The sequence below is a fragment of the Apis dorsata genome, unplaced genomic scaffold, assembly GCF_000469605.1.
Source record: "Apis dorsata unplaced genomic scaffold, Apis dorsata 1.3 scaffold_665, whole genome shotgun sequence".
In the NCBI taxonomy this organism is placed as follows: Eukaryota; Metazoa; Arthropoda; class Insecta; order Hymenoptera; family Apidae; genus Apis; species Apis dorsata.
In genome coordinates, this window is record NW_006263851.1 from 8,982 (window position 1) to 19,475 (window position 10,494).

The following is a 10,494-nucleotide window of genomic DNA, read 5'->3' on the forward strand; positions in this document are numbered from 1 at the left end:
GAATATTTTTTTTTTTTTCCTCTTTTTTCCTCTCCCCTTTTTTTTCTTTTTCCTTTTTCAGAGCGTGTCTCGATTTAGCTCCCACGAGGTTGAGCGATACCGATGGGTGATGGGATATATACGACGCGTCGATACGAGCAAGTGCATCGAAGCGAAGGTTTTGACGGATTGCCGGCAAAGAATTCGTCTATTCGCCCGTTTACGACATTGATTTCGAGAGAGATATGAATATATTGATCCGTGCTTCACGACTCGCTGGAACATTATTATTTATTACCTCCTTGAACGGTCCTGGCAACTCTCCACGGGAGAAACCAATTATTCGTGTTGCACGCGAATATTTCTTTTTCTGAAATTAGATAGATCGTGGAATATTATATATATATATATATATATATATATGCATGTCGCGGATGAAGAGAATTAGATCGAAGATGACAGAATTAGTCTCGTCGTGTAGGTGTCGTGTTCACATGCTAGACGCAATTCGTTCGAGATTTATTCGATGATTTATGAACGAAATTATGAATCGAACATTTATTTATTTGTATTCAAATTTATGCGTGGTAATAACAAAAGTGATAATAACACGCGTGTTAACGTGTCCTAAGGAACGTGTTCTACCAGCATCGTTACATCTCACCGATTTCGAGATATTTATTATTTATCAGAATTATTTATTTTTATTAGAATTATTAATTATTTATTTATTAGAATATTTAGATTTCCGCGGTGTACGAAGCTTTTCCGTCGAAAAGCATAGAAGAAGGTAGATCGATTACAGAATTTTTCTCGCGGTTCATTGCGAATTACTTTTGTACCCTTAAACGCTAGGAGGAATCGAAAGAAGAGGGAAGAGAAGTTTCATCAAAGCGTTCCTTGATATTTAAAATAGCCACTTCGAGGTGGTAATTTTTCCTTCTGTATTTTCTTACTTTCGAAAGAAAGAAAAGAAGAAGAAGAAGAAAAAAAAAAAGAAAGCGAACCGCGAGGTAAAGGAATTATCCGCTTACCCGATCGATCAATTTCTCAATTTCTCCTTCGAAGCCGATCGAAGAAAAGCGATTTCACCGATGATTTCTTCGTTTTATGGTATATCCCTGTCCCTTTTCATCTCTATAATAAAATATGAAAAAAAAAATTGCTGAAACTGATCCAAAAAAAAAAAAAAAAAATAGTGAAAATCAACCGTACTTGTACGAAAACCGATCCGTAGTGCATTCACGAACATTATTATCGGTAAGGCAAACTCGTAAAACTCATTTCGTACGTCGAATTCGATAATTTTATCTTCCGCTCCTTCCGTATATTTTTAAATGTAAATATTCCGTTCCGTGAGTCACGTGGTAAGATAAAAACGTGTTTTACCTTATTGTTTAAATCTTTTCCTTCGCGTGTATAAGTATTTTCGAAAACGTTAAATTTAAAAAAAAACAAATATATATATGGAGGAAATAAAATTAGATTATAATAATCGTAACCGCTGTTGGAAATAATTGGAAATGTAAATCGAAAACGGCGGCAACCGTTGATGACGCAATAAAAAAATTCGAAGAAAGAAGAAAGTCGAAAAGAAAGAAAAAAAGAAAAAAAAAAGAAGAAGAAGAAAAGAAGAAAAACGAGAGAGAGAGAGAGAGAGAGAGAGAGAGAGAGAGAGAGAGAGAGAGAGAGAGAGAGAGAGAGAGAGAGAGAGTTTTCGCGATAAAATTTTCATTGATCGCGCGTGACCCGAGTCCGATACACCTGAAATTCCTTTGCCCGATCCACTCGTCTTTCCTTTCTTCGTACGCCACCTACATCCTTGTAATTCCATTTCATATGTTTGCCACGATACATTAAAAAAAGATAGAAGATTTCTTATTATTCCCCTGTTGCTTTATCGCGCGAATGAATTGTGCACAACAATATTGATCCCGTTCGACGTGCGATGAAATGAACCGTGGATATAAAATAAATTCGAGATTTGATTTTCCAACCAGTGAATAAAGCAAGGGAGGGAGGAAAATTTTCAAGCGTATCGTTGATATCCCTTACCTTACGGCCGCTCTACGAATCCCTAGAACTACCATTTGCATCGAGAGAGAAATCTTCCCTCCCGCGCGTATAGAACAAGAATTGCTTCGAAAACTTTATCCCGTTGCGCTCCCCTTTTTATGAAAAATGGGATGGTACCTCGGTTGAAAGGACAGAAAATTAAACTATGATAATGCGCTGTTGCTCCATTCAAATCCACCGGCCCATTATTTTATCTTTCCATCGTAAAAAAAAAAAAAAAAAATCCATTTTCTCCTTCGTTCCACTTGGTCTACCATGGAACGGATGCTCCAACTTAAAATCCCTATAAAGTGGTTAGAAAAATCAATTTACCCGTTTCAATTCAATTCGAACGCGTGGCCTGTACGTAATTCTGTAATTCGAGGAAAATGTCCCGATACGAATTGCTCGCCCTTTTAAGATAAATAATTATCCGTTAAAATCATATATGATTATATCAATCGTTGATGGAGTAAGTGAGATGATTTATTTCATTTATCATCCCCTCCATTGGTCAATGATTGGCATTTATTTTGCTTCCTCCCCCTCCCCCCAATGGGTATTATTTTGAATAATTAATAATTTGTGGTGATTTATTTCGTGCAATATCCGAGATATCCGAACGAAGAATCGATAAAGAAAGAATAAATGACAGATGGTGATGGTAATAACAATGCAAATTCTTTGTCAAGAAACGTCTCGTTTCTTAAATAATATCGAAAGCAATTCGCGTTCCCCGCATCGATTATTCGAAATTAATAACGAATCCCAATTCCGAACATAATTTAATTAGTGAAAAGTTTAATTTGTAAAAAATTTCAATTCAGTTCAAAAAAAGACACGCAGAATACGATATATAAATACTTTAGTTCGCTAAAAATATAATGCTACTTAGACTCGCTATTAAGAACAATACTAGGATATGTCGAAATGAATAATATCTATGCCCTTTGCACTGGTAAACAGCGAGATTAGCGGTCTAATTAATCAAATAACGTAGCACGCGTCCAAACGTGTGATTAATTATCGTTCAACTTAGAAACGATCTGTCAACCACTTCGAATCGATATTCACGTTTAAACAGAACGATATATATCTTATAGTGATCCACTTTACGTGTATATATAATAAGAAAAAAAAAAAAACAAGAATTGGATGCAAGTTTTAAAAATATGGATCTACGACTATGCAGCTTCCAAGCTACGAGGAATTACATAAAAAGTTAAACTGAAATACGAACGTGCCTTTGTTCTTATGTTCAATGCGAAACGAGTATAAAGATGGCGGAGAAAGATTCGCTTTAAAAGAAATTAAACGCATTCGAACGAAGTTGCGTGCGTTTGAAAGATGCAAAGAAAATTAGAGTAGGAAAGAAGATAAAAATAAGAGGAGAGGGAGAAGGGATGAGCGAACGGTAAATCTCGCGGTACAGCGCCACGACGATTTGCAGTCGGCGCTGCTACTAATTGCGTGTCAGCCCCAATGTTTTGCGTTTTATCTGAGCGACACGTCGCTCTTACTATCTACCATCCGTTAACTGCCGTGTGAAATTCCGTAGTCCGAGAGTGTGTCTCTGCTCGAAACACGAGTTGCTCGACCATTTCATCCTCGGTTATTGTTCACTCTTTAAAGAACAAGTTATTTGCATCTTTTTTAAATGGAGTTTTCATCGACCAAAAACAATATCATTTATTCAGATAGTTTTTAACAAAGTGATCCATGATGTTTATAATACATAATGTTAAATAATACTTCTAGAAATATTTTACTCGTTTCTCTTGATATATCGTTAACCTAATCTAAGCGTTCAATTTGTACAGAGTCATTTTTATCGAAAAAAAAGAAAATAATATGATCTGCCTGCGAGAAAAAAGAGGCATGATTGATAATTTTATTTTATTTTTTTTTTCATCTTTTTACCGATCGAGACATTTGTCGATGTCTACCTACGCGTCACGCATGCAAAGCTGTTTGTAGGCCTGTACAATAAATCGTTCAATTCGAGCTATTGTAGCATGACATACATATCATGTGACTCTAGGCCGATTGGCCAGACAGAAGCATCGTTAGTATCGGATATCGATTATCCAAGGGTACCTTTCATGTGAAATTTATCACTCGAAAAGATGAATCTAACTGTGCTCGACTTACGATCGAAATAAGCTACAAACCAATTCGTCGCGCAACTTTACCGACTGTGAGCAAAACGTTTCTAGCCTAAATTTCTATAATCGCTTAGACGAGAATTCTTCTTTTAGCAGCAAAACGAGTTGACGAAAATAAAAATAATTGCGTATCAAATTTTCTAACGCGATAAAATTCAGATTTCCTCTTGCTACACGGATTTATATTTTTTTTCTCTCTCTTTTTTTTCTTTTCTTACGAAGCAATTTCATCGAGTTGAGCCAACACGCAAATTTACCGTACATCCTAGTCATGGCACGGGCCTCCTTTGTAGTGCAACTTTAAGACAGGGGCAGAAAATGGGAGGATTAGAAGGCTGCGGAAGGAGCAAGATGGAAGATTGAGGTAGAAAACGCAGAACCCACTTAAGGACGAAAATTTTCGTTGAAACTCGGCAAATAAATAATTCTTGAACGAGGCATTTCCGCGGAACGAAGACCCACCTTTCCCTGGTACTATACTCTCTGATTTCAGGATCTCTATCCTCCTTTCTACTTGAGCGGGATCCAACGAAGGCGACCTTCTCTTTCCCCGTGGGACAGAGCCACCCTTATCAGCCATTGATTTACATCTCGAATTGTTCCTGCGGGAACCCCGCCTACCTGTCGCACTTCTTCCATTTCTGTTTTTCTCTCCCGACATTCGACCGCCTCTACCCCTCCACCTCCCCCCCCCTCCCTCTCGCACACAACTTTTTCTTTTCTTCTCACTTCGTTTTTACGAAATATCCTCCGTAACCGTCACTCTTTCTCGCTTCGTTACTCTCGATCCTCTTTCTCTCTCTTCTCATTTCATGTCATCGAGATTTTTAATTTTTTTTAATTTAAAAAATAGGAATGTCGTCGAAATGCTTTTCTATGTATAATCTTCTAAAATCCTTGAACCAAAACGTACGAATTAAAACGTAATCCGATAAACTCGATATTATCATATAAATAGAATTATAATACCATATGTGGAATATATAATGGCATAATTAGGTTGATTCGATTCAAAGCAATGTTTATGGGAAAATGAATTAATCCTATTAGCAGCAATAGATGCATACTTATTCTTGTATTTTCCTCGTTTTATTATTTGAAATATAAATATATATATATATATNTTTCTGGGCTATCAAAAGTTATAAGACTTTCGAAATGTCCGCTATATTCGAGAGTTTTTAAAAGTTTCAAAGTTTCGCCAAGAGAATTTCAAGGGTTTTTATGATTCTCGATATTTACTGTACTTTCCGTTCGTATTCCATCCCGTGAGATTATTATTATTATTATTATTATTATCCAAATTTAAACTCGCTCGATCGATTTTTGTATCGATTCAAATTCCCCCTCCTCCGATATAATATTTTATAACATCAGAAAACAAGAACGATGATTATTAATCATTTTCGAGGGAAAAGTGGTCGATCATCTTTAATAACAACAATGTTTCCCATTACGTATTTTTATATCGTTATAAACATTGATTAAATTGCCACCATTCATAATAGTGATTAATAGGTGAAATATTTTAGAAAGCTTGCAGCTTGATTAACAACAGTTAACACGATCTAAAACGCGCGAATGTCATTTGTCATTCATGCGGTTGAAAGTGTTGAAGCGTCATTCTGTCAAACTAACAACGTAACGACTTATCTAATAGCATTTGTATTCCGTGTAAGTGCAAACCATTATACATGCTTTCATTAATCTCTCTCTCTCTCTCTCTCTCTCTCTCTCAACGTTGTACGTATATTTAATAAAAAATTTACCAACATTTTTAAATAAATTTAAATAAATATTTTGAAAATACAATATTTAATTAAAAAAAAAATGACGAAGAAAATTGAAAATTAATTTTTATTTAAAAATTTATTTAAAAATAAATATTTTGAAAATATTAAAAATTAAAAAATAATGGAAATTAAAAGTTAAAAGTATTGTAAAAAGTAACGTTAATCAATCCGTTTTAATTAAATTGTAAGATATAATATATATAAAAAAAAAACAAATAATCGATTACACGTTCAATCAAAATGTTACAAATTATTTAAATACAATTGCATGCATACACACACACACACGTGCCATATATCTATTCACATCCTTGCAAAACGTTCAGTTAGATGAAAATTATGATCAATTAATGCAGTATGGATTATTATTTATTAATATGTCGAATGATAAATTTTGCTGTAATAATTCTCACATGATAAAGAATCGTTATATGTTATAAACGATTACGGATTGGAATACGGCTAGAAATTTTAATTATTGAAATTATTAACAAGAAGATATCCCTTATCGATACAGCAAATTAAGCACTATCCCGGTCAATTGATTAATATCTTTCGATATTGAATATCTTGCGACTCGTTCCCCGTTATCGATTATACATTAACACCTGCCATCATTATGCTAAATAGCTCGTTTAATCTAACAAATCGCGCATCATCACGTCACATGATGAAAGTTTTAAATTATTATTACGAAACAACAAAATTATTACAATTTCTCCTCGTTTTCCTCGTTTATAGAGATTTTATTAAAAATTTCGAAATATAAACGCGATTAAATTATTAAAATAAAAAACCGAACACTTTATTCTAGTTACTTACATACTAGTTTATTTCCATATTATTGCTCTCGAAATTTTCTCAAAATTCGATCCTCTCTATCCGCCGGACATACACCTCCAATTTTCCACTGTTCTATGCTGCGTGTATATACCTCTGTCTCCACGTTTTTTTCCACGATTGCTTAACACGATTAACCGAACAGTGCGCGAAGAACGATAGAAACAATCGGCAGTAAATATAAAAAAAGAGCTATATAAAACGCGTTCAGTGACAATTTCGTTTTCGTTCTTCTATTTCGCGTTTAAAACGCGTGACATTAATATCTGTATCTATTTCCACAAAAATGTGAACTGTCAAAAATGTGAAACTGCCACCTATAAACGTTGTTAACGATGTTAATTATCGCGCTAAAACCGTTACACTTTTATCCTTTACGTTGTTTAATGTTATTCTGAAAGTAATTTCGTTTCTTCACACGAGTGTCGCTAGTCGAACTTTATCCAGCCAACTTCGTTCTAAACCGTGATGTTCGGAAAATAATTTCGTTTCTTCACACGAGTGTCGCTAGTCGAACGTTTATTCAGCTAACTTCGTTCTAGGCCATGGTGTTCGGAAAATAATTTCGTTTCTTCACACGAGTATTACTAGTTGAACGTTTATCCAATCAACTTCGTTCTAAACCGTGTTGTTCGGAAAGTAATTTCGTTTCTTCAAAGGAGCATCACTAGTCGAACGTTTATCCAACCAACTTCGTTCTAAACCGTGTTGTTATCTCATATTTTGAGAGTTGGCATTCATGATTTATTTATAAGAAAAATTCGTTCGATTCTGTGCGGTTGTATTTTTCGTGCGTGATAATAAAGATGTGAAATCAAAAGGAGCATTTTTTATTACCTAAGAGGTGAGAATGCTATTCAAGCAGAAAAAAAGTTATGCGAAATCGTGGAAAAGGTGCATTAACTGTACACCAGTGTCAAAAAGTAGTTTTCAAAATTTCATTCCGACAATTTCGACGTTAAAGATGCGCCATTCTGAAAAGACCAGTCGAAGCTGATAAAGACAAAATAAACCGATCAAAACAAACTAACGAACAACTCGAGAAAAATGTTGAGATTGAATTTGTCGAATTCGACTATTCATGATCGCGTGAAACGACTTGGTGTTTCATTGCCATGAAAAAAAACGAAATTACTTTTCAAATAATAAGCAAATTCGGTTACATTTACTGAAAATGATTGGATCCGAAGAAGTGATTGGATGATACTGATGTTTGCTCTCAAGGAATTACCTCTTCCCTTCCAAGTACAGAGGAGAGAAGGTAGAATGTGTTCTGCTCTGTCCTCACGTTTCCGCCTCTGGGACAATCGAAAGAAAAGGAGAAGGCAGGGAGGAAATAAGAGGGGAAACAGATTTCAGTGAGAGTGCACCCGGCACGTGTTACGTTACATGGAACCGTGCGATTGTTTCCCTGATTCCGGTTCAACTCGTGCTCGAATCCATGGACAAACATCTCTTGACGAGAGGAGAGGCGTTTCTACTGGAAAGGATCCCTTTCTCTTATTTACAACGTAGAGGGACCCTCTTTTGTGGAATTTTCTTTCCTCGAAAGAAGCGTTTATATCTTTTCATTAAGAAAAATCGAATAATTTTAATTATTAAAATCGATTTATAAAGCATGATTTATAAATCGCTCCCGTTTCATTTTTGTGTATGAAAAGAAAAAGAATTCGACGATATAAGTGTTTTTTGTGGGGAAAAGATTCTAGATTATAAAGTTTAGATTATATTTGTATTACGTTAATCATAACTTGAACTTCGTGAAATATTGATTCAATTATCCGTAAGAATAAAATTTTCTCAGTGATTAATAATAAAGAAAGCATCGAGGACAGGTCCAAAGCCTGTGCGAAGCTTGGTAAGATTTTATTTTCAATAGCTCGAATATTTTCGCTTTCCAGATCCTCGATTTAACAGAGATATAACAGCAATAGCTATTCACTTCACAAGCGAGCGTAAAGTTGTTGACTAGTGATGTGAAAAATTTAATAGTCAAAATTACTTCGATAACTTATTATTCAAAATATAATAATATTCGCGAATAATTATACTGTCAAACGAATAAATGATTATTCGAGCATTTTAATAAGTGATTACTTGAAATAATTTTATTCGAAATTTTTAATCAATTACTTTTTTAACTTTAATCTTGATCTTCACGCGATTCTGCAGAATTGGACATTAACTCTAAGTTGAAAAAATAAAAAATTTCGAATAAAATTACTTCAACTACTACAATTATTATTATGTTTTGAACGATAAAGTAACTTCAACTATTAAATTTTCCCTATCACTGCTCTCGAACGCGACTATTGGTCCATTTGATCTCCTTTTAAGTTTTTTTTTTTTATTTTCACAAAAATAACGATTGGCCGCGACAGTTTTAGATTAGATCGAATTAGAAGTAAAATAGAATTCAGCAACGACATACAGTTTACATTAGAGTACAAGTTAAAATCGTTAGAGTCATTCAGTTTTAGACAGAAAATTCTCTGATTCTACTTGCTCGAATTTCTATATTCACATTTTATGGATGGTCTGAACGATACGTTGTTCGTAGATTTATCTCGCTCGTCTTGCATCGGAAAGAATCATTTGATAAATAAGATAACGTGAATTGAACTACGAATATCAGATTAAAATTAGACTTTTAATTAAGAATTCTCTTAAGGTTTTCGTTCCTTCTTCCCCGTAGGTTCGTAGCCACTCGTTCATTCTATTTCTTGGCTGTCTACGCAGTCGCAAAGTTGGACGGAACTCGTTATCGGATAGAACGGCCGATTACCGCCTCGTCCCGAGTTCGTCCTCGACTTTTAACGCGATTATACCGTTGTTGAAACGCTAAATTGCGCGGCGCAGCGAGAGTTAACGCCCACGAATATCCGTACAATGTACGTACATAAACCAACTTACTTAGGAGGAGAAATAAAAATTCATCAAGTTCGGGCGATACATTTTTTTTCTTTCTATTTCCACAATAATAATTTCTATGTATATTTGTATATATATATATATATATATTTCCACAATAATAGTTTCTATGTATATATATATATATTTATTATAATTAAACTAAAAAAACTATCTATATAAGTATACAGAATTATATTTTATATGTATATACACACATTATAATTCAAAATAATTCTTCAAAATAGTTCCAAAATTGTTTCCATTTCCAAAATAATAGTTTCTATATATATTTACAAATAAAAAGAAATCTCTCGCGATTGATGGTATCATACAGTGAGAAGTTGGTTAAAATAACAAAATTCTATCGATATCGGGAAACAATCGTTTAAAACGTTACGCGTGACGTGTAATCGATAAAATCGCTTAACGGAACAAAGATCTGGCGGGATAAAAGAGAAGAAAAAAAAGGAGGAGGGTAGAGGATCGAAACACCGGTATGTTCAAGAATGAAATAGCAACGGCTCAAGGAATCAATCGAGCCTGAATATTTGAAGCATCGGGAATCTGTAAATAGGGAAAATTGCTCTAGCTGTTCGAACAAAGCCATCTTCCTTCCGAATTCCATTCAACGACGACACCTCCTTGTTCCTTCACCGCGCATACCTTGGATAAGCCATTTACCATAGATATTACGCCGTATACTTTAAATTACTCTCTCGTTTTTTTTTTTTTTTTTTTTTTTTTTTTTT

At 34.4% G+C, this 10,494-nt stretch overlaps 1 protein-coding gene across 5 annotated transcripts in view; it reads right to left on the reverse strand.

Moving 5' to 3' along the window:
• Window positions 1-7,192, reverse strand: part of LOC116186410 — a 13,978-nt gene extending 6,786 nt beyond the window's left edge. Inside the window, exon 1 of one of the 5 annotated variants that reach the window (XM_031513544.1) lies at window positions 1,014-1,066. The gene's annotated coding sequence lies outside the window, so the exon portion shown is untranslated. Of the gene's footprint in view, window positions 1-1,013; window positions 1,067-6,814 lie in introns of those variants that run through there. The other 4 variants (XM_031513542.1, XM_031513543.1, XM_031513545.1 and 1 more) reach the window with 4 other exon arrangements.
• Between the last annotated feature and the right edge of the window lie 3,302 nt (window positions 7,193-10,494).